Source organism: Quercus robur, chromosome 11 (assembly GCF_932294415.1).
Source record: "Quercus robur chromosome 11, dhQueRobu3.1, whole genome shotgun sequence".
Taxonomy (NCBI): Eukaryota; Viridiplantae; Streptophyta; class Magnoliopsida; order Fagales; family Fagaceae; genus Quercus; species Quercus robur.
Window position 1 is genome coordinate 49925690 of NC_065544.1, and position 26308 is coordinate 49951997.

The window sequence follows — 26308 nt, forward strand, 5'->3', positions numbered from 1 at the left end:
CTCTTTATGATCACCAATTTCTTCACTATACTAACCCCATTTACATTTACAAGTGCACTATCCTTCAACTTGACTAGTTTTAGTAATTCCAACACTAACATATCATATGAGAGAGATTACCCTGAAAAACAAGTCATCCAACTCACGGGCAGCATACTCACAAAACAGTTGTTGGGTCGAACCACTTATTTCGAATCCACGCACCTTTGGGACAAGGCCTCCAGAAGCCTCACAGATTTTACAACCCATTTTTCCTTTGTCATTGATTCGCTGAATCAACCTGACTATGCTGACGGTCTGGCCTTCTTCCTTGCACCTAGTGATTCCAAGATTCCTCAGGTGCCATGGTAGCCTTCTAGGTCTTACTACCAAAGATCAGGCATTAAACTCAACTAATAATCCTTTTGTTGCAGTAGAGTTTGATATCTAGAGCAATAACGAATGGGATCCGCCTGGGGAGCATGTAGGTATTGATATCAACTCCATAAAATCTGCTGCTAATGTGTTATGGTTGAGTAATATTACTATTAGGGAAGGGAAAAGAAATGAAGCTTGGATTAGTTATAATTCTAGTTCTCATAATTTGAGTGTTGAGTTCACTAGTTTTAACAACAATGTGACAGCAAGACAATTCCTCTATTACATTGTTGATTTGAGCCTTTACCTACCTGAATATGTTACTTTTGGTTTCTCAGCCGCAACAGGAAATGCAAGTTGTGCAATACATACTATTTCTTCTTGGGATTTTAGTTCAAGTTTGGAAATTGATAATAGCATTACCACCCCAAAAGGTCTCAATCAAGCCCTCACCCCTAAGAGAAGGAACACGTTCAAGCTAGCTATGGGATTGGTTTTGGTGGGCTTATTTTTGTTGGTGGGTTGGTCGCTATTCTATTTGCCTTGTGGAAGAGGTGTAGGAGGGATGCGCTGGATGAAGAGCTTGATGAAGAATTTAAAAGGGGAACAGAACCTAAGAGATTTTCATACGATGAATTGGCTCGTGTGACAAATTCTTTCAGTGACAAAGAGAAGCTAGGCCAGGGAGGATTTGGTGGGGTTTATATAGGATATTTAAGGGACTTAAAACTCCATTGTTGCTATTAAAAAGGTATCAAAAGAATCTAGACAAGGAATAAGAGAGTATGCATCAGAAGTAAAAATCATTAGTCAATTGAGGCACAAGAATTTGGTACAACTTGTTGGTTGGTGTCATGAAAAAAGAGGAAAATTATTGCTCGTTTATGATTTCATGCCCAATGAAAGTTTAGATTCACATCTTTTTAGAAAAGAAACCTTATTGTTGTGGGAATTGAGATACAAAATTGTACAAGACTTGGCCTCAACCTTGTTTTACTTGCATGAAGAATGGGAACATTGTGTGTTTTATAGGGATATAAAATCAAGCAATATCATGCTTGATTCAAATTTCAATGCCAAACTTGGGGATTTTGGATTAGTTAGACTTGTGGACCATGCTAGGGCATCAAGAATGACTGATGTGGCAGACACTAGGGGCTCTATAGATCCAGGATGTGTTGCAATCCGCAAGGCTAGTAAGGAATTAGATGTCCATAGTTTTGGAATTGTTGCATTGGAGTTAGCCTGTGAAAGAAAACCAGTCGACCAAGAGGCCTTAGAAGATCAAGTAGTCATGTTGGATTGGGTTCGGGTGCTCCATGGAAGAGGAGAGGTTCTTCAAGCAGTGGACCAAAGGCTAGGGGGACATTTTGATGAGCTACAAATGAATTGTTTGTTGAATATAGGGCTTTGGTGTGCTCACTTCGAACAGAGTTGTAGACCTTCAATAAAAGAAGCAATTAAAGTGCTCAATTTTGAAGTTTCTATTCCTCTTCTCCAATTAGAAAATCATCAACAAATTGCGCATACTTAGCTAACCCATGTGCTGCCTTGTTTCCTTCCCTTCGTGTGTGGTGAGTTTCAAACTGGTGCAGCATCTGCATGTGGTGTATGGTTCCTGCAATAATATTGGCAATAGATGGGGTGGGATCTGATTCCCCCTGTATAGTTGAGCATACCAACAGGCTAATGCTTTCAAATATTACATTCTAAAGACTGATATCTTTGGCAAAAATGGCCACCACCTCCATTGCTTTCGCTTCAATTTCCAAAGGTCTCAATGGGAGCCCCAACTTCTTACTCATGGCAGCAACCACTTGGCCTTGGTCATCTCTTGCTATCACACCAATTCCGCTCCATTTGTGTTTCGAAAAAACAGCCCCATCCATATTCACCTTATACCATCCATTTGGAGGAGGGAACCATCGATGTCGAGCTGGTTGTGTATTTTGCAGTTGGTGTGGCACCTCCTAGGCTAGTGTATACTCATGTGGTAGTTTTGTTGCCGCCCCATAGATTTCCGTAGCTGACATATTCCTTCCTCCATGTCTCACTTCATTTCTGTTATGCCATATACTCCAAGCAATCATCAGTATCATATCCATTAAGCTTGAGGTAGTACCTTGGTTCAACACACTGCCACAAAATGTCCATAAAATCCCCTTGACCTTCTACCATATTGCTTAGATTGCAATGGGACCAGACTGCCTTTGTCTTTGTGCAGTGACATAGGATATGTAGTATGGTTTCTAGGCTCAAACCACATTCTTCACAGGTCGGGTTGTCAATGACCTTTCTATGGAAAAGGTTCATTTTTGTTGGCAAAATGTTTTGAAATGCTCTCCAGCCAAAGTTTCTCACCTTACTTGGAATTTTTGCTTTCCACAGCCTTTACCAAAATCGGTGCATGCCTGAAGGGTCCGAGCTTTCACCACCACCACTTCTGTCTCTATTTCTCGCTAGGTGGTATGCACTCTTAACACTGACTTTCCCATTAGCAGCTGTTGTCCATACTAGTCTGTCAGCTGGTAGTGTTGTGCTTAAGGGGATGCTTAATATGGAGTCTGCTTCATGTTCAAGGAAGACATCCCGAATCATGTTGGTTTTCCATGCTCCACTTTCTGTATCGATAAGTGCACTGACCTTTGTCTCATTGGGTAAGATTCTTTGTGGTGAGGATATACAAAATGTGGTTGGGTTGTTTGTCCACTTGTCCTTCCAAATGTTGATATCTTGCCCATTGCCTACCTGCCATTTGACTCCATCTCTGATTAGAGATTGGGCTGTCCAAATACTCCTCCAAGAAAAGGATGGGTGGTGGCCTTTCCTGGCATGTATAAAATCTTCATCATGGAAGTATTTGTTTTTAAAAACTCTATAAAAAAGTGAGTTACTGCCTTGCTGCAATTGCCAGCCTTGTTTAGCCAATAGAGCAATATTAAAGGCCCTTAAGTCTCTAAAGCCCATGCCATCTTCAATCTTCGATTCACATAGTTTGTCCCAATTCATCCATGCCATTTTTCGTTCATTACCCTTCTGCCCCCACCAGAAATTCTGCATCATGCTTGCCATGTCATCACATAGGTTCTTTGGCGACAAAAAACAACTCATGGTATGTGCTGGAATAGCCTGTGCTACAGATTTTATAAGTATTTCCTTGCCTGCACTGGATAAGAGCTTCTCCTTCCAACTTGATAATTTGTTAGCCAATCTTTCTTTCAACTGTTGGAATGTGTTCCGCTTCGATCTCCCCACCAATGACGGCAATCCAAGATATTTCTCATGTTGCTTAATAATTTCTCCTCCAAACATTTGTTTTATGCTCTCTTGTGTATCCATAGGAGTGTTTCGGCTAAAAAATAGTGAAGTTTTCTCCTTGTTTAGTTGTTGGCTTGTAGAAGATTCAAACACTTGGATAAGTCGCATAAGTTCATCACAATCTTCAGATGTTGCTTGGCAAAATAGCAAGCTATCATCCGCAAAGAACAGGTGTGATAACTGTGGTCCCCTACAACAAATTGATATGCCAGTAATTTTTTCCTCCATGGCCGCCATCCAAATTAGAGATGATAGTCCCTTTGCACACAACAAAAACAAATAGGGACAGAGTGGGTCACCTTGGCGTAAGCCCCTAGTTAGGGTTATATGCCCATGGGGGGCTCCATTAATCCAAATAGAATAGGTTACAGAAGTGAGGCAATGCATGACAGTATTAACCCACTTAGAATGAAACCTCATTCTTAACATAATCTGCTCTAAACCTCCCTATTCCACCCGGTCATATGCTTTGCTCATATCCAATTTCAGTGCCATCTCGCCTACCCTTCCACCCCGCTTCTGGCTGATGTGGTTCTTGACCTCAAAAGCCACAAGAATTATATCCGTGATGAGTCTATTGGCCATAAATGCACTCTGGTTCTTGCTTATGATGGATGGTAACACTACTTTGACTCTGTTGGCTAGGACTTTTGTTGCAATTCTAGAGACAACATTACTTAGAATAATGGGGTGGTATTTAGAAATTTTCTTGGGACTTTTTACTTTGGGAATGAGTATGATATGAGTTTCATTAAAATTAATTTACTGGTGTGACACCCAAATTCAAGAAATCCAACACACATTTCGTTACACAATCTCCTACAATTGGCCAAAAATGCTGATAAAAGAGGGGATTCATATCGTCTGGTCCTGGGGCTTTCAGTAGATGCATTTGTTTAAGAGCTTTCCTCACCTCCATAGCTTGGAATTCTCTGGTAAGCAGTCCATTCATGGGTTCTGATACTCTAGCTTCAATGGCATCAAGAAGTTCATCCTGAACAGATGTATGGGAGGTGCTGAACAAGTTCTGGTAATAATTGATGGCGATATTCTTCACTATTGTCAGTCTTGCTATTGATTGGTTTTGTCCATTAGCCCAAAGATCGTATTTTTCTGCTTCCTACTCGATGCCTTTTCATGGAAATACTGAGTATTTTTATCTCCAGATTTTGCCCAGCAACTTCTTGATCTTTGATGCTACATGTCTTCCTCCATGGCATAAAATTTGTTCAAGTTTTTCCTTGTTTCGCCTATCTGTGTTTGGTTCGAGAGACCAACTGCATGAGTCTCCAACAACTACAATTCTCTTTGCATCCGTTCAATGTTCTGTCCCACATGTCCAAAAACTCGTGAGTTCCACCTTGTTAAGGCTCTTCTACAATTTTCTAAGCAATCTTCAATTGGATTTGTCCCCTGCATCAGCAACCCTGATTCCCATGCCTCCTTGACAACCTCTTCGCACTGATCATGTTTAAACCACATAGACTCAAAACGAAAGAGTTTGGCTCTTCCCTTTGTTTGCCGCACCACTCCTGTGTCTATATAGAGAGAGAAAAATCACCAAATTGTCGACAAGCTATATTATGCGTGCAAGAAGGATCAATGTCAGTAAGCTTGTTCCTACAAGAAAGTCCATAAGTGGGCTTCATATTTCAAGCCACCTATTCCATGTAGTGCATATATGTCTCTCCGGAGAGACATATATGCAATAAAGCTTGAGAAAATTCAAGCAAGCCTTCTAGAATACTATCCTGTAAATTTCAGTTTTTTCTACTATAAAATTTAAAAGCTCTTGGCTACTAGTCTACGTGATTTATTTATTTATTTATTTATTTATTTTTTTCTAGAAAGAGCTTTAAGCTCGATCTAAAGCTTTTTTCTAGTTGTGCGTAAATGATGGTCCATAAGACTCGTCTTCTACTCCATATTTTAGACAGATGATTTAACATTCGAAAAAAATAGTATATGGAAATGTTGACTTGCTTTTTTTTTTTTCTTTTTCTTTTTTTCTTCTTTGACTAGAAACGTTGACTTACTTTGCTCTTACAAGACTTATACTTATTTTCACTTTGATTTATAACACCACTGCAATATCTCAATCCAAACCGCATCTCAAAAATCCGTTAATGGGTGTTTACAACCTCAACGCTAAAGTTTCAATCATGGCTGTTTACACCCTCACGATCAAACATTTCCGATTTCCACAGTTTTTCGTCTTCTTTTCTCTGTTTATGAGCACCAATTTCTTCTCTGTACCAACCCCAATTACATTTACAAGTGCTTTATCCTTCAACTTCACTAGTTTTACCTCTCAAGACCTTAACATATCATATGAGAATGCTTTCGCTGATGAAGACCAAGTAATCCAACTCACAGGCAGCAAGCTGAAAGCAGGGTTGGCCGGTCGAGCCACTTATTTCAGACCCATGCACCTGTGGGACAAGGCCTCCGGAAACCTCACAGATTTCGCTACCCATATTTCCTTTGTCATTGATTCGCAGAATCAACCTGAACATGCAGATGGGTTGACCTTCTTCCTCGCACCTAACGGTTCCAAAATTTCGGCGCTTACCAATGGTAGCAATATTGGTCTCTATAACCCAGCGTTAAGTTCACTGGATAATTGTTTTGTTGCAGTGGAATTTGATATCTGCAGTAATCCTCAATGGGATGATCCGCCTGGAGAACATGTAGGTATTGATATCAACTCTATGACATCTGTTGCTAATGTGTTATGGTTGAGTAACGTTACTAAAAGAAATGAAGCTTGGATTAGTTACAATTCTAGTTCACAAAATTTGAGTGTTGTCTTTACTGTTTTTAGAAACAATGATACTGTTCTGCAATCGCTTTCTCATATTGTTGATTTGAGAGATTACCTACCTGAATGGGTTACTTTTGGATTCTCAGCCGCAACAGGAAAATTTTATGCGATACATACTATTTATTCTTGGGATTTTAGTTCAAATTTGGAAATTGATAATAACAATACCAACCCAAAAGGTCCCAATCCAGCCCTCTCCCCTATGAAAAGGAACATGTCCAAGTTCGTTGTGGGGTTCATTGCTGGTGGATTTATTTTGGTTGGTGGGTTGGCCATGGTTCTGTTTGCCTTGTGGAAGAGGAATCCGAAGGATAACAAAGATGATCGTGCCCTTGATGAAGAGTTTAAAAGGGGAATAGCACCTAGGAGGTTTTCATATGATGAATTGGCTCGTGCGACAAATGATTTCAATGACAAAGAAAAGCTAGGCCAAGGAGGATTTGGTGGGGTTTACAGGGGATTTTTAAGGGACTTAGACTCCATTGTTGCTGTTAAAAGGGTATTAGAAGGGTCTAGACAAGAAATAAGGGAGTATGCATCAAAAGTAAAAATTATCAGTCAATTAAGACATAAGAATTTCGTGCAACTCATTGGATGGTGCCATGAAAGAAGTAGAGGACAACTATTACTTGTCTATGATTTCATGCCCAATGGTTAGATTCACATCTTTTTAGAGAAGATACCATATTGATGTGGGATGTGAGGTACGAAATTGTATAAGACTTGGCTTCAGCCTTGCTTTACTTGCATGAAGAATGGGAATGTTGTGTGTTGCATAGAGATATAAAATCAAGCAATATTATGCTTGATTCAAATTTCAATGCTAAACTTGGGGGTTTTGGATTAGCTAGGCTTGTGGACCATGCTAGGGGATCACGAACTACTAATTTGGCAGGTACCAAGGGTTATATGGACCCAGAATGTGTCAAAACCCGAAGGGCAAGCAAAGAGTCAGATATCTATAGTTTTGGAATTGTTGCATTGGAGTTAGCCTGTGGAAGAAAACCAATTATCCACAAGGCCCTAGAAGATCAAGTAGTCATGTTGGAGTGGGTTTGAGAGGTCCATGGAAGAGAAGTACTCCTTAATGCAGCTGATCAAAGGTTGGGTGGACATTTTGATGAACAACAAATGAAGTGTTTGTTGAATGTAGGGCTTTGGTGTGCTCACTTTGAAGATGATCATAGGCCTTCAATAAGGGAAGCAATTCAAGTGCTCAATTTTGAAGCTCTATTTCCTCTTCTTCAATTAGATACCACCAGGTCATCACATCATACTCCAACAATGAATAAAGCTGCAGCTTTGCTTTCAACCTCCAATGGTGCTACTAATTCTAGATGATGACAACACCAACTCCTCATAGATTAAAGCACACTTTGCTGCTTATCCACTATATTGCTATTGTTGTTAGAAGTTAAACTTGTTTTAATTGAACTTTTATTTAAAGTAAGAGTGTTATACGTTGAATGAGTGTGGAATAAATGTAAGGTGTTTATTTTAAACTGTGTAATAATAAATGAAATTGATTTTAGAGTTATTTGATATAATATATATACTCATGCATTGCACATGACTTATGAAACCACACTTGAATAGGCTTGTGAACCATGTTAAGGCTAGTAAGGAATCATATGTCTACTTTTGGAATTGCTGCATTGGAGTTACTTGTGGAAGAAGGCCAACCAACCATGTGACCCCAAAAGGTCAGGTAGTCATGTTGAATTTGGTGCGCTCACTCTGAACGTGATCGTAGGCCTTCAATAAGAGAAATAATTCAAGTGCTCAATTTTGAAGCTCCATTGCCGCTTCTCCAATTAGATACTCTCATTTCAACAATGAATATTATACTCCAACAATGAATGAAGCTACATCTTTGCTTTCAACCTCCAATAAGTGGCGGCTCCACTTATATGTGAGGGTGACCACCTTCACTCGCCAAAAGTTTTTTTTATACTTGGCAAAAAAAAAAAAAAAAAAAGTTTAAATTAATCTGTTCAATGACCACCCTAACTTGAAAAAAATATGTATATATATACTTACAAAAAAAAAAAACTATCATATACTATATTAACTTGTTTTGACCACCCTAATAAAAATGTTAAACAATATGACCTGAGAATCACAAGAATTTGAATTCAACAAAAATAATAATAATGTTACATCCACAATATTTTTACAATAAATCTTATGTGGTAAGCTGTTATTAATTATAATTTGGGCTCAATATTGACATGTTTTACCCACTGGTAACAGTTTGTTGCATATTTGTTATGAAATTATTGTGGTCACTTTCTTATTCTCATATCAACATTTTCAATTTTCACTTCACCTTTTTTTTTCCCTCTTTGCTAGTACAAAAAATTGTAATATTTCATGTATTTGCAATTTTTTTTTTGGGTAACGTTGATATATTCAAGTTGTCTCTTTATTAAATTTTGTATAATTTAAGTTTCTTAATGAGCACCCTAAAAGAAATTCCTAGAACCACCATTGCCTCCAATGATGCTACTAATTATATGGGATGACAACATCAATTTCTCATTGTTTAAAGCAAACTTTGCTGCTTATCCACTTGCATTTCTTTTGTTGTTAGAAGTTGTACTTGTTTGAATTGTACTTTCATGAAAAGTTTATTTATTTATAATACTAAGTATTTTAACACATACACAGGGAGAGGGGAGAGTTTTAAAGAAACTGATAGTGGTGTATATCCAAAATGACCTAATTCTTGGATACTTTCACTAAAAGTATGAGTTTTATATTTTGAATGATTGTGGAATAAATTAAATGAGTTTATTGAAATTGTGTAATAAATGAAATTGACTTTAGAGTTATTATTATGTTGATATCACAAGCTATATACCAGGTCTTTTCATGTCTCGACACACAATGGTGATCATAGTTGTCAGTATCGTACGATACGCGATATATATCGTACGATATGTATCATATCATGTGTAAAAAGTTCTGTATTGTATCGGCATATCGTAAGTGCTCATGAATCGTACGATACAATGTGCGTATCGTATGAATTATATCATATCGTAAAATCATATGTATCGTACGATACATGGACAAGTGCTTTAAAATGAGATTTTTTGTTAAAAGTTGAATCTAACAAGTTGTTAGACATGTTTTTAACACAAAATTATTAGTTTACTTAGTTTACCCACTAAAATAACATATTCATAAGTTTTGTTTTCCTCTCTAGTTTACCCACTAAAATAACATATTCATAAGTTTTGTTTTCCTCTCTCTCCTACAATTGGACTACAAAATACACATTTATCATTCATTTTAATATTTACAAATTTATTTTATACACTATGAAAAAAATATTAATTGAAAATATAAATTTTTTATTTTTATAATTATTGTTATAAGTCCGACAAACTAGAATGCCAAAAAAAATATTTATAAAAAAATGATTAGAATAAAAGGAACAAGAAGTGATTGTAAATGTTAATGACGAATGACAATGAAGAAAATTTTAATGAAGAAATAAGTTTGCAAAATTATAAAAATGATGATAAATTTTTTATTTTTATCATTATTGTTATAAGTCCAACAAAATAGAATGCCAAAAAAAAAAAATTATTAAAATAAAAAGAACAAGAAGAGATAGTAAATGTTAATGACGAATGACAATGAAGAAATTTTAATGAAGAAATAACTTTGCAAAATTATAAACATGATGATAGCATTTACTTAGATGGGGTTGATTAGGCAATTTGATAAATATGATGAAAATAAATTATTATTTTTGAGTCATTTGTAATATATTATCACTTTTGAATTTAAGTAATTTGAATGTGTATGTTATAAATACATGCTAGTTTGATTTATTTAGTTAACTTGTTAAATATTATTACATAAATGATGAATAAATTAGTCATTAGTTGAATATATTCAAAATTTATAATGAATATACCCTTTATATATATGTATATTTATAATTTTTTATAAATTTTATTAAGTGTTTGTGTATCTTACGATACACGATACGATACGATACACGATACAGAAAAATTAAAAATCAATTCACGATACGATTCACGTTTTGACAACTGTGATGGTGACTCCCTTCACACATATGTGAGTGAGGGAATAATATATAAAGAAAATGACATTTAAAGAATATTAATATATTTTCAGTTTTTAAAATAATTTTATCATTTTAAACATTTCACTTAATTTGTGAGTGGGGGAATAATATATAAAATTGGAAATATTTTTTTATACTTGTTGTATACTTCATACACACAACATCTTTAACTTCACGCATGGCTGATATGTATAGAGGATATATACTAACGACGTTGGTATATACCTCTAAAGTTACATGAATCTTATATTGGTATATAAACTGTGCTTAAAAGGTTAAGCTACCCAATACACACGGTGCAGAATTAGCTTTAATCAAGGTAACCTTGAACACACAGGGGTTGTAAATAGGCGTTGATGCTAGTCATTTCTTAGAGGTGGATAAGTTCTACGTTCACCATCTAATTTCTCTATTTATTTCTTCAGACATACACACTGAAACACAAGGACGGTGCCATCCTTAGACAAGTTCTTTGACCAAGGGAGTCCATGACCCCCATTAAAATTTTTAATTCTTTTATTATTAAATATAAATATAAATATAAATATATATAAATATATATATATATATATATATATATATTTGAACGTTTGGACCCAAAACCATTTGTCAAAAATCCAATTTACACCCTCTATGTTTGGATGGGTTGTTATTTTCATCCCTATTTATTTATTTATTTTCATTTTTCATTTTTCATTTTTAATTTTCTCATTCATATCACATTGGTCTTTCCGTTTACTGTCATCTATAAATTATTGTTAAATCCAATAAAACGACATTGCATCACATATTGTGATTCACACAATTTTATAGACAAACAGATGATACGGTCCAAGTCATCAAACCCGATTACCTGGAAATCACTCCTTGAGAGTCTTAAATAATTATGGCTTGGCTCAAGCTAGGTTAAATTACGATTCCAATTGTCACCCATAAATCCGAAGTTACAGTCCCAAAACAAACTAATTCCGCAAAAAATAAAAGGTTCTGTTAATGGGTATTTGTTAATACATCATTTAAAAAAAAAAAAAAATTATACTACTTTTATGAAAAATGCAAAAAACTATTAAAATAATCAGTTACTTTTTTCTTTCTTCATAAAATATTTTTAAAATTATTTCATAAATTAATACTCTAGGGAATTAATTAACGTTCCCCGAAAATGACACAGAAATGAAAAGCACAAACCTTATCTTTACACTACTTTCTTCTTCTTTCTCTTCTTCTGCGTTTTCTTTCTTTCTATCAGGCACTACCCCTTTAATTTCCCCAGTGAAAAGTCGGATATGTGATCATGTCTCCACCATTCATTTGCTTTGTAATTTTCATTTAATTGCTTTATTTATTGGTATTGACATGATTTTGAAATATGTGATTCAGTCTTCTTAACACTACAAACCCATCAATTCATTTATTATTTTTTCTTACATTCTAGACTAAACAAATGCGTATAATACTATACAAATTAACTAAAAGTGCATAATATTATATATATTTGTATAAAAGTGTTCAATATTATACGCATTTTTTTTAATATACAATGTAAATCTTACTTGATAGTGTAATGTAAACTAATCATTTTCTTTATTATTATTATTACTATTTTTTTTTTAACAACTGATAATATTGCATAGATTTTTGAAACATTATAATGAAAGTTGTGATATGAAAAATAAATTTGAAGGATGGTCTTTATATTTATTTGGATTGCTTTAATCAATTTTTCTATTTGTATTATTTAATATATTTATTATATTTTAAATAATTTTTATATTAATTATAGCGTCATCACAGTGGGACCTCAATCCAACCTTAAAAACGTTAAACCTCTTCCATTTAAGATTCTTTCAATGGTCCTGATTTCAAAAATATGATAAAATTTTAAGAACTAAAATGACAAATAAATAAAGTTTAGTGACTGTAAGGACTCAATTTGTAACGATACAAAAATGGTATTGGGTTCATACGTTAAAGGCTCAAACAATAAAATTTGTAGAGCGTGGGTGTCCAAGAACTAGGTTAACTCCAAAAGAAAAACAATTAAACCACACATTTATAGATGGATTAGTACTGATATAACAATTAGTTTTTCTTTGAAACAAGTTCAGTTCTTTTGTTCTAAAGGCTTTCTTCTAAGTACTCTTTGTTTTTTTGATGTTCCGATCCCCTTTCCTCAATGCTCTCTTTTCATGTTATATACTGCCCTCCTCATATCATCTTCACCACACACGTGTAAGTTGGGTTCAGGGGATCTCTTTCTGTCCCATCTAACACCTTCTGGAACCTCCAACTAGCAGTTGTAAGGCTACTTCATCACTGTTCAGGCATCACCTCCACATTAATGTGGCAAGAGAGTTGGTTGAGAGACAATTAATGCAGAGGCAGCTGTTGTTATAGATATTTGTTTGCCTTTTCTTTCTTACCCTCGATCCTATATCCCACTTTTAGTGGTAACGTAGCTCTGAAGTACGTTTGTAACAAGGTGGCGTTCTGGTCGTCCTCGGACTCATATTGCCGAGAAGGATTTGGTCCTCGGACGAATACTGAACTCCCCTTACGTGATATCTACTCTTCCTTTCGTTTGGTTACTCCTACAACTTGATATGAGCCTTCTCGGACAGCTTTACGTCCTCGGATGGGCCATAGGCCCAATTAACTTGACTTTAATAATTTTATTGACTAACTGGCCCCCACAATAGCCCCTCAAAATCTTGCTTTTTGACTCCTCGGGAGAAAAGATGGATTTTGATGTTATAAGCCTATACCCGTTCATGTTTTGGGGCGTGCTTCTGACGTTTCAGCATCCCAAGCGTGACAGCATTAAATTTTGGCGACGCCCTTGTCTCCCACGTTCTACGGTGAGATGTAAATCGAACGGTAAGGGGTCTATCTCGTTTCGTGAGCGGGAACTTTACCGCTCATAATTTCTACACGACTATAAAGGCGTTCTCAAATCAATTCTCTTTCTTACCTTCAGTGATCACATAGTTCTAGAGCTTATACACCGAACCTGTCTTTCTCCTTTTTCGTCGTTTTCCTGGCGTCTACAAATACTCAAATCTTGTCCGAGGTCCCTCTTTCAAACCTGTAAGTCTTCTCAAAACCTTTATTGCTTTTATCTTAAACTCGTTAATTTCTCTACTAAATCCTTTAGAAAAAATGGGGAAAAAGAAGAGTACGTTTCGATGTCTAGTTGAGTTCGAGGAAGGTATCAAAAATTTCCGCTCTAAGTATAGGATCCCCTCTACGGTGGGTATGAGGTATGCAGCCCAAAGGGAATGGGCCGACGCTAGACAAATAGGGGAAGTGGTTATTCCCATGATTGCCTTCATAGAAGGCGGGATGACCATCCCCATGGGTAGTATTACTAGGAGCTACCTTAGGTTCTTTAGGTTATCCCCTACTCAATGTGCCCCAAATATGTTTAGGGTCCTCGGAAGTATAGATGCTTTGAACGAGAGGATGGACCTAAAACTGACCCATCATGACGTGAATTGGGTGTATAATCTCCATCACTTGAAGGGGCAAGGGTATTATCTCAAGTCGAGATATCCCGAGGTGAGGTTGATTCAGTGCCTTCCCACTTCGAACAAGAACCTAAAGGAGGATTTCCTTATCTTCTCTAAGGAATGGCACGATGGACTGCCATGCCCCATGGAGGAAGGAGTACCAGGTGGGAGTGTAATCATAGATTCATAACATTTGGTTTACATATACACTTTTTTTTTTTTTTTTTTTTGAGTCTTGGTATTCCTATCTTTAACAACGCTTCGCTTCGATTCAATGGTTTTGCAGATAGACGTTACACAAAACCCAACCTTAGGTTAGTCAACAAGGCGAGCTTGGATAAGGTATTGAAAGCCGAGATATACGTGAACGAAGCTGACGGCCAACTTCGGGCAGCACATTTAATCCTTGGCTATACCCCCATATCGTTTGCTTTCCAGGAGTTGAAGTGTGTGATCAGAGCCCGCGATCCTCGGCTTCACCGTATCGGTTTTTCCTTCAAGGGGTTCATTGTTCTAGAAGGTATTTCACTTCCCCAAGATACATCCCGTACCGAGCCCCTTTTCGTGGCCGACATCTCGGCAGGAGCCTCTTCATCCCAGCCTACCCTCAGAGAAGAGGAAGTAGAGGAGAAAGAGGAAGAGGAAGAAGTTGTAGAACTCTCAGACTCCTCGGACGACTTTGGGATTTTTTATCATTCCATACGCTCCGAAGAAGATCCTGACGAGATGGGGATACAAAGGAAGCCCCAAAAAAGTTTGATGGAGTTGATGGAAGGTTAGCCCGGGAAGAATGCGCTGGCAAAATCAACTCAACCCCAAGTTCCTTCTCTTCCCTCCAAGTCTCCCCCCCCCCCTGCTCCTCGTCCACCTTTTCATCAACCTCAACAGCCAGCCAGAGCTGATGCGGCCGAACTAAAAAGGCGCAGAGAATAGAAAGGGAAGGACGTGGTGGATGCAGGCAAGACCCGTCTGACCTGCGAGGAGGATGCCCAGCGAGCTACAAAGCAGCAAAAGACTAGCCACCTTCCTCAGCGAGGCCAGGAGAGGTCTGACACTCAACTTCCTAAGCCTCAAGCCTGGCTACCAGCACCCATGCATGCCGGGGAGCCCCTACGAGATGATGCGTCTATTAGGGACTTCAACGGTGGCATTGGGTGTCACATAGCCTCGGCTATAGAGGAGGCCTTGTTGCTCCCCAGAGATATGGCCGAGATAAAGAATGCGAGGAAGAAAGAACTCATCCTTAACAATAAGAGATACTTGGGCCTGGTAAAGTGCTAACTCTTTTCTTTTTTCTTTTTGTGATCATTACTCACTGATGTGTACTTTTTACTGAGTATAGTGTTAACCTCTTCCTTGCAGATTATCCAAAATACTTTCAAACTGGATGAGATGCTCAATATCTGCTCCAATCAGCTAGATGATGAAAGGAAGAAACGAGCAATGGCTATACAGACTTTGACCCAATCCGAACAGAATTTAGCCGATGCAAGGAAAAAGCTACTTGCTAAGGAGCAAGCTCGCAAGAGCACTGCTTCGGCCTTGGAAGGCTATCAAAAGTAGGCCGAGGACCAGGGGAACTGCCTGTGTGAGGCAAATGCAGAACTGAAGAAGGTTCGGGAGCAAGTTGCCGCCCTTAAGAAGCACTTGGAGGAAACCCAAATTTAAGGGAGCAAGCTGAAAAGTCCAGGAAGGAAGCCGAGAAAGCAAAAACCAAGGCCGAACAGGCAACGAATGAAGCGAAGCAGAGAGGTTATGAGGTCGGCATAGCTGAGATTGAGGAGGCTTTGAGAGCCGAGGTGCTAATGATATGTCACATCTACTGTGCCAAAACTTGGGACGAGGCCCTTAACCGAGCTGGGGTTGAGGCTTCATCCGAGTTGAGGAAGCCAAAGAATATATTCTATCCTGAATTAATCCGCCCCTCAGCTCTTCCAACCCATCAAGCTGAAGCCACTCCCTCAACCGCTAACCCCAATAAGGAGGTTTTGCCTCCAAGTCTTCCCCTCCTGGCCAGCCAGAACCAGCTAAAGAGAATACTGCCCCTCCAGAAGCCTCTTCAGATAAGACTGTAGCTGCTTCTAAGGCAGAAGTGGCCTCCCAAAGTTTTCAACAGGATTTGGCCTCCACAGTCTTGCCAGCTGGGCGAGCTGCTAAGGATAAAGACGAAGTCACCACCTCGGAGGCAGACAAACCAGCCAGCCAAGCTCCCAAGATCCAAATTAAATTGAAAAAATAGGATTTGTTTTGTAATCTGATTAGAAGTTTTGTAAGGATTCTTATGTTTACTTACTTATTGCTATTGCTGCTTTACGTTATTTTTGTACTTGTCCACTGTGTTATTGTAATTTGGATGGATTCATTTTGACTATCATTTGTTTACATGGGGAAGTATTACTTATAAATATCACTAATTGGCGATTAGAAATGGGTGATAAGCATTAACACTTCGAAGTCTCAGGGAGACATTTTAGATACATACGTATTCTTTCTAGTCAATTGAAACTTTATGGAAAGTTCAAAAGTTGAATGAAGTTGGGTCTTCAGTACTTCGATTGTACATTAAATGAAGTTCATAGATTCCTATTTAATACTTCAGCAGATGTTGTAGGGTATTAATTTCCACTAAGTTTGTGATTTGAGGACCTGACATAACTTAGTTTCTGTTTAACACTTCGATACATATCATAGGGTATTAATTTCCACTAAGTTTGTGGTCCGAGGACCTGACATAACTTAGTTTCTGTTTAACACTTCGATACATATCATAGGGTATTAATTTCCACTAAGTTTGTGATCCGAGAACCTGACATAACTTTGTTTCTGTTTAACACTTCGATACATATCATAGGGTATTAATTTCCGCTAAGTTTGTGATCTGAGGACCTGACATAACTTAGTTTCTATTTACTGACATAACTTAGTTTCTGTTTAACACTTCGATACATATCATAGGGTATTAATTTCCACTAAGTTTGTGATTCGAGGACCTGACATAACTTTGTTTCTGTTTAACACTTCGATACATATCATAGGGTATTAATTTCCGCTAAGTTTGTGATCCGAAGACCTGACATAACTTAGTTTCTGTTTAACACTTCAACATATATCATAGGGTGTTAATTTCCACTAAGTTTGTGATCCGAGGACCTGACATAACTTAGTTTCTGTTTAACACTTCAACACATATCATAGGGTGTGGGAACACAAGATGCATGGTTAACATAAATTAAAAGAAAAACTTAAACTAGACTACTTTTATTAATAATAATACCTCTTGAGATTATTTACATTCCAAAGATGAAGTACGGCTTTTTCATCTAGGTCTTCCAGATAATAGTCTCCTATTCCGGCTACTGAAGTAATCCGATAAGGCCCTTCCCAATTAGGCCCAAATTTTCTCCAAGCTGGATTCTTGGTGGTCCCCAGAACTTTCCTCAGCACCAGATCTCCTATGGCTAGTGGCCTCAGCTTCACATTACTATCATAGCCTTGCTTGAGTTTACGCTGGTAATGAGCCAATTGGACCATTGCACTCTCCCTTCGTTCTTCGATCAAGTCTAAACTTTTTTCCAACATCCCATCGTTATTGTTCGGGGAAAATGTACTGATCCTTAACGTTGGGAATCCAGTTTCCAGAGGGATGACGGCCTCGGCTCCATAGGTCATGGAAAAGGGAGTCTCCCCCGTTGAACGTCGGGGCGTTGTTCGATAGGTCCAGAGAACATGTGGCAATTCCTCTACCCATTTTCCTTTTGCGTCATCCAGTCTCTTCTTAAGTCCATTGACTATTACTTTGTTAACAGCTTCAGCTTGCCCATTCCCTTGAGGATAAGCCGGAGTGGAATATCTGTTTCTTATACCCAAGTCTGAACAGTATTGCTTAAAGGCCTTGCTATCAAATTGAAGTCCGTTATCCGAGACAAGAGTGCGTGGAGTTCCAAATCGCGTGACAATATTCCTCCAAATAAACCTCTTAACATCTACGTCTCTGATGTTAGCCAAGGGTTCAGCTTCGACCTATTTAGTGAAGTAATCCGTGTCGACCAACAGATACTTTTTGTTTCCTAAGGCTTTAGGAAAAGGGCCGACAATGTCTAGCCCCCATTGAGCAAAAGGCCAAGGGCTGGAGAAAGGGTTAAGAATTCCTCCAGGCTGATGGATGTTTGGAGCGAATCTTTGGCACTAGTCACATTTTCTAACATATTATTGCGCTTCCTTCTGCATATTTGGCTACCAATATCCTTGTGTAATGGTTCGGTGTGATAGGGACCTTCCCCCTGTATGACTTCCACAAATGCCTACATGCAGCTCTTCTAGAAGTGACTCCAGCATCTCGGGATGTACACAAAGTAGGTATGGCCCAGAGAAGGACCGTTTGCATAACTTTTTGTCCTCGGATAACCAAAACCGAGGAGCTTTCCTCTGAATTTTCTCAGCTTCTACTTTCTCTTCAGGCAAGATGTCACTTTCAAGGAATTTCAATATGGGATCCATCCAGCTCAGTGCCAGATTGACTTGATGAACCTGGTAAACATCATTTTCTAGTGAGGTGGATGTATGCAAATCTTCGACGATGATCACCCGAGGAAAATCCCGTATTAAGGAGGTGGCAAGGGTTGCCAGGGAATCGACGTGAGTATTTTCACCTCGGAGGATATGCGACAAGTCGAAAGACTCAAATTTCGTTTGCATACGCCTAACTTGGCTCAAATACCCTTGCATTCTTAGATCTCGGGCCTCCAGCTCTCCTTTCACTTGGCCGATTACCAATCTTGAATCCGAGAATAATTCTACTATCTTCCTGCCCATTTTCTAGTCCATACTCATTCCCATCAATAAAGCTTCGTATTTTGCTTCGTTGTTAGTAGCCGAGAATCCTAACCTCAAGGACTTCTCAATGATGACCTCTTCAGGGGATATCAAAACTAATCCCAATCCTGCCCCCCGCTGGTTTGCTGCCCCATCCACGTATACCCTCCAGGAGGATTCGCCTTGTGTGGATATTAGACCAACCGATTTTTCATCCATGTTGTCTTGCTTCATATTAACTTCTTCTGGGCACTCAGCGAACTTAGCTACCAGGTCGGCAAGGACTTGGCCTTTCACAGAGGTGCGAGGCATATACTTGATATCGAAAGCACCTAAAATTGTGCCCCACTTAGCAATTCTTCCAGTGTAGTCTGCACTTCTTAGTATGAACTTGAGAGGTAACTGAGTCAAGATAACCACAGTATGGGCCTGAAAGTAATGCGGAAGTTTGCGTGTTGCATAGACCACCGCCAAGATGGGCTTTTCCAGTGACAAGTATCTCACCTCGGCCTCTTGAAGGGACTTGCTTACGTAGTAAATCGGTCTTTGGACGCCACTGTCCTCTCGTATTAAGACAAAACTAACTGCATGGGGGGCAACTGCCAAATAAGCAAACAATATCTCATCCACCTCAGGACTAGACATGATAGGCGGCCTGGATAGGTACTCCTTCAACTATTGGAACGCCACAGCACACTCCTCGGTCCATTCAAATCCTTGCCACTTATGCAGTAGACGGAAAAAGGGCCGACACCTCTCGGCTGATCTAGAGATAAATCGGTTCAAAGCAGCTGTCATTCCAGTCAGTTTCTGCACTTCTTTTGGATTCCAAGGTGCTTGTAAATCGTTAATGACCTTAATCTAATCTAGGTTCACTTCAATTCCTTTATGAGTTACCATATATCCCAAGAACTTCCCGGAGCCTACACCAAAGGAACACTTTGAAGCATTCAGGCGTAACTTATGTTTTCTCAGTATTCCGAAGATATTCGTGAGATCTTCCACATGCTCGGACACCACTTTACTCTTCACTATCATGTCATCGATAAAAAAATTCAATGCTTCTACCTAGTTGTGGTTTGAACATTTTAGTCATCATCCATTGGTAGGTAGATCCAGCGTTTTTCAAACCGAGGGGCATCACTTTGTAATGGTAGTTTCCGATAGGGGTGACAAAAGCAGTCTTCTCCTGATCGTCCGATGCTAGCGGTATTTGGTGATATCCTTGGAAGGCATCTAAGAAACTAATCCTAGGATGACCCACAATTGCATCCACCAACTGGTCTATCTTCGGCATGGGAAATGGATCCTTGGGACAAGCCTTATTGAGGTCCGTGAAGTCCACGCACACTCGCCACTTTCCTGTCTTTTTTTTACCACCACCGTATTGGCCAACCATTGAGGATAAAAAACTTCTTTGATAGCCCCAACCTGCTTGAGCTTGACCACCTCACTCCTGACAGCCTTGGCGTGCTCTTTCGATGGTCGCCGAGGTGGCTGTCTCTTGGGAATAATGGAGGGATTCATGTTGAGTCGATGACAAATGAAATTCGAATCCATACCCGGGGCTTCATATGAGTTCCATGCAAACACGTCTACATTTGCTCGGAGGAACTCCAGCAATATCTCCTTCTCTTGTAAAGGCAACTTAGCCCCAACCTGGAAGAATTTTTCCGGATCATCAGTAACAGTTACCCTCTCCAAATCTTCACACTTTACCTCGTCGGCTAGTATATCTAAGGGTAATGTTAGGGGTTTTAATTGCTATAATTCATTATCGACCATAGCCGAGGTCTTTGCCTCTGGCCAATGCTGTATAGCCGCTACTAGGCACTGCCGAGCGGCCACTTGGCTTCCTACTATCTCCAACACTTGGCCTCTGGATGGGTACTTCACTTTCTGATGCAAAGTGGACGAGACCACTCCCAGGGTATGAAGCCAAGGCCTGCCCATAATAGCTGTATATGGAGAGAAAACATCCATGACAATAAAGTCCACCTCCACTACATCCATACCAGCTTGCACAGGTAGTCTGATCAGTCCTTTCAGAGAGACCATCCTTCCCTCAAAACTCACTGGAGGGGAGTTATAGGCTACTAAGTCCTCTGGCTTCAGACCTAGCCCCTTATACAAGTCTGGATACATTATATCCACAGCGCTACCTTGATCTACCATCACCCTTTTGACATCGTACCCACCAATTCTCAGTGTGACCACCAGAGCATCATCATGGGGCTGTATGGTTCCAACCTTGTCCTCATCCGAAAAGCCTAGAATCAGGGGGACGCCCACCCTGGCTCTCTTCGACGCTTGGGAATGATCCTCGGCCGGAGGTCGGAACACCGACAGTACCCTGGAAGGGCAAGATCCAGTCCTCCCTGGGGCAGCAAAAATAACGTTGATCGTACCAAGGGGAAGTCTTGAAGAAGCGTCCCCACGCATCTCTGAGCCTGCTTGACTTGCCTTACCACTAGAATGATGCAAGAGTTGCTTCAATTTCCCCTCTCGGACCAACTGTTCCAAATGCTCCCATAAATTCCTGCAATCTTTCGTCTTGTGCCCATGATCCTGATGATAGTGGCAATATAGGTTCGGGTTGCGTTTCCTAGGCTCTCCTGCCATCTTGTTCGGCCATTTGAAAAAGGGTTCATTCTTTATCTTCTCCAAAACCTACTGCACCGGCTCCTGAAACACTGCATTAACCACCTGGATGTCCGCAGAACCCGATTGCCCGACGAAGTCTTTCCGGGGTCGGTTATTGTTATAACGGTCTGACCTGAAATCCCTCCTCTCCTGAGGGATTACCTTAGCCTTTCCTTTTCCTTGAAGTTGATCCTCCTCTACTCTTCTGTACTTATCAATCCTGTCCATCAACTGGTGTATACTGGTAACAAGTTTACCTGTCAGGGATTTCCTTAAATCATGATCGGTGGGGAGGCCAGCTTTGAAAGTATTGATGGCCACATCATCGTGCTCTCCTTCTATTTCATTAAACATTTCCCAATACCTGTCCGAATAAGTTTTGAGAGTCTCTCCCTCTCGCATGGATATAGACAGTAAGGATCCCAAAGGCCGAGGAACCCTGCTGCATGTGATAAAGCGAGCGCCAAAAGCCCGAGTCAGCTTTTTGAAGGACTCAATAGAATTGGCCCTTAAGCCATTGAACCATCTCATCGCCACCGGACCCAAACTTGATGGAAAAACCTTACACATCAAGGCCTCGTCCCTGGAGTAGATAGCCATTTTCTGGCTAAAATGGCTAACATGTTCTACTGGGTCTGACCGGCCATCATACAGGGTGAATGTAGGCTAGTGGAATCGCCGAGGAAGAACTGCATCTTCCATATTCCTCGTGAAGGGTGATTTGGAAACTTGGCTCAATGCTTTGTTCATGGCGTTGTTACCCAAGCCCCTGCTAGGCGGGCTTCTGTGCTTATGTCGATGGCCGTGCTCCTCTTCATAGGAGAAAGTCTCACTAGGCGGAGTTCTTGACCTCCGCCTATAACTAGCTCCATCCGTCTCCTCGGATGATGGTTCGGAGCAAGGTGGGGAGCGTTCTCGTCGGACATGACGCAACTCTCTTTTCAAATCGGCAATCTCACATTTCAGGTTCCCGTCATGCTTTGCATGGGAGACATGACTTTTCCCACGAGAGTGACTTTTGGTGGTATAAATTGTGCGTACACTCCCCACACGGCCTTCTCTCCGTTCGGGACTCCGATGGGGATCACCATGTTGGGAGCCCCTTGACTCTGCCTGGTGTGGGTTTGCATCTTCCTGATGTGGTCCCGCCACATAGTGATGTGGACCTGCTTCCTCCATCATAAACGTTGCACCAGAGTTCTTTTAAGTTAGATCAAGCTTTCCCTATAGACGGCGCCAATTATTAGGACTTAATTTGTAACGATCCCAAACTGGTATTGGGTTCGTACGTTAAATGCCCAAACAATAAAATTTGTAGAGCGTGGGTGTCCAAGAACTAGGTTAACTCTAAAAGAAAAACGATTAAACCACACGTTTATAGATGGATTAGCACTGATATAACAATTAGTTTTTCTTTGAAACAAGTTCAGTTCTTTTGTTCTAAAGGCTTTCTTCTGAGTAATCTTTGTTTTTTTGATGTTCCGATCCCCTTTCCTCAATGCTCTCTTTTCATGTTATATACTGCCCTCCTCATATCATCTTCACCACACACGTGTAAGTTGGGTTCAGGGGATCTCTTTCTGTCCCATCTAACACCTTCTGGAACTTCCAACTAGCAGCTGTAAGGCTGCTTCATCACTGTTCAGGCATCGCCTCCACATTAATGCGGCCAGAGAGCTGGTTGAGAGGCAATTAATGCGGAGGCAGCTGTTGTTATAGATATTTGTTTGCCTTTTCTTTCTTACCCTTGGTCCCATATCCCACTTTTAGTGGTAATGTAGCTCCGAAGTACGTTTGTAACAAGGTGGCGTTCTGGTCGTCCTCGGACTCATATTGCCGAGAAGGATTTGGTCCTCGGACGAATACTAAACTCACCTTACGTGATATCTACTCTTCCTTTCGTTTGGTTACTCCTACAACCTGATATGGGCCTCTTCAGACAACTTTACATCCTCGGATGGGCCATAGGCCCAATTAACTTGACTTTAATAATTTTATTGACTAATCGGCCCCCACAGCGACAAAATTAACAATTCATCCAAATTTTTTATTGCCAACTTTTTTATCAAAATTTTTTTTTTTTTGATAAGTTTTGATATTTTTAGATAAATTAATTTAATTTTAAATGGGTTGGAAGTAGTTCTAAATTGTTAGACAACTAACACAAAAGTATAATATATTTGAAATCTAATTGGGAAATTTGACATGAAACCATAGAAATGGCCAAAGTTTATACCACATTTTAGATTAGGTCCTATGGTTTTGGTTTTGTCCGTCAAAGTCCCAAAATTTTGAAATCATTTTAATGTGAGGTCTCTATCCATCTCCATTATTTGGGGGCAATAATGGAGTAGAGAAAAGCAAGAAACCATATATTTAACTCTATATTTCCCCTAAGACTTGTTTATTATCAATTGTTAGCCATGTATAAATATGCAATGTAGTATAACTAAAACTATTTCTCCACATGTTATAACATATTACACGAATTATATATATGGATCATAAAAATATTTTTTACAAAATATTTCAAAATTTTAACTTATAGCATATTAGCACATCGCGCAAGACACCGAACAATTCCTATAGAAAGAATGAAAGCTATTGCTTGTTTGGTCCAATAATTTAGACGTACAAAACAAACTATAAAAAGTCATGAAGCTATGAAATAGTTTCATGGGTTACAATTGAATGTTATACTGTCTAGTTTCATCACCTCCATAGAATGTTGAATTTGCCCTTCTATTGCCATATTTGACACTCTCTTTATATTCTCCCGAGAAGCCATAAAAGCTATAGGAACCATGAACCTTGTACCTTCCCTGTTTGCCATTCTTTATGTAGCTTGTCAACCACGTCTCCAGCTGGCAACACTTTTGGAAATTATTATGAGTCAGGCACATTTGGTTACACCCATTAGGATGAAGTGCGGTCCAAAGCATTATTCCATTCACAGAAGGATGCGAAAAGCCTTCTCTCAGAGTCTCGGTACTTCTTCGAAGAATCTAAGTAAATAGCCTACCTTTACACAACAACAGCAAAAAAAAATCCCTAGTCAATTAGGGGCACATTCATCGATATATTCCTGAAATTAATTGTATCCAATGGGAAAATTTTGTAGCTTGGACTATAATCAAAGTATCAAACCACCCTTTTAACAACCAAAAAAAAGGAAAGCATCAAACCAAAACTAGGCCTCTCCATCTCTTGTATCCTGGATTGGGGTCTTCTCATATGTAGATAGAGATAGATCAAAACCTTAGGCATTTTTTGTAGTGTATGTTCACTTACATCAACATCTAGGCCTTATTCCCAAATATATATTCACTTTGCCGAATAAAAACAAAAGCAAATAATTTTATATTAAGCACGACAAATAGTGGGTTTCATTGTTTCGGTTAACTCAACTGGTAAAGTCTGTAATAGTTGAATAAGAGATCTGAAGTTTAATCTCCACTTACTCCAAAAACCGATTGATGTCATGGTCTGATGATAAATAGTACAATTATTAGAAGTGGAAGCAATATGTTGAAACTCTATATAAATAAAAAAAAACCTAAAAATAGTATAATGGCACTCTCAACAAACCCAAACCCAAACCCCAATATATCCTATAAAAATTAAAAGCTCTTGGCTAATGGCTAATAGACAATTTTTTTTTTTTCCCCTCTATAAAGAGCTATAAGCTCTAAAGCTTTTTTCCTGGTTAAGCATAAATCATGGTCCATAGAACTCATACTCTACTCCATATGAATATTGAGATCTGCTTATTTTGCTGAAATTCTAAACTTTTTCGCAGAAAACACTGTAAATAAAGGTAAAATTTAATTGAAATAATATAGTGGAACTCGTGAATAGTACTAAAAAGTGCAGTGAGACCCATAAATAGTAGCAAAAATAAGCTAAATAATAAAATAAGTTGGCAAAAATAATTTTTGCCAAACAGACACTTATTTGATAAGGGAGATTGCCAAGAATAGTCTTTGCGATTGCAGACCCAAATGGAAAATCTTTTTGAGACTTGCTCTATGTTAATAGATGTCCCTTTCAATCTATCTCCATGTTCATCTGAGACGTTGATTGTTACCGCTAGCATGCTTCCTTTGTTGGAAAACAAAAGATGTTGCCCTTAAAATATTGCTAAGAATATTCTTAAGATAGGAGTGATAATAAAGTTACTACAAATTTACTATAAGCCTTAATTTTTATATTTAAAAAAAAAAATGTACTCAAGAAATATATTTGATATGTCATTGATGTGGCACCAATCACATTTGATAGGACACAAACTGAATGATCCATTGTGATAGAAATTAATTAATTAATTAGTCAAGTTATTAATTAATCAATTTATCATGCAAACGCATGGTAGCACAAACAAATCACCAATAAACTAATTATGCAGCGGAAAATAAATAACACAGTGATTTGTTTACGAATGGGGAAAACCTCACAGCAAAAACCCTACCGGGTGATTTTCAGGTTACTACTCCCGAAACTCCACTATTATCACAACAAGCGGTTACAAGTAAAGAAACCCAAGTACCTTACCAACCTACAATTGAACCCTTACCCCAATACCCAATTGGATTTGTTCTGTAGTGACAGTTCTCCTTTCTGATGCACGGCTCCCAAGTACGTGACTAACTAATTTGATGCGCGGATCCCAATACGTGGCTTACTCCTTTACACGAATCCCAGTACGTGACTAACTCCACAGCAACCCTTTGATTGTTGTAG

At 38.9% G+C, this 26308-nt stretch overlaps 2 pseudogenes; both read left to right on the top strand.

Moving 5' to 3' along the window:
- The first annotated feature begins 6 nt into the window (after positions 1 to 6).
- Positions 7 to 1891, top strand: LOC126705170 (L-type lectin-domain containing receptor kinase IX.1-like; annotated as a pseudogene).
- Positions 1892 to 5801: 3910 nt separating this feature from the next.
- LOC126705171 (L-type lectin-domain containing receptor kinase IX.1-like) lies at positions 5802 to 7840 on the top strand (annotated as a pseudogene).
- The last annotated feature ends 18468 nt before the right edge of the window (positions 7841 to 26308 follow it).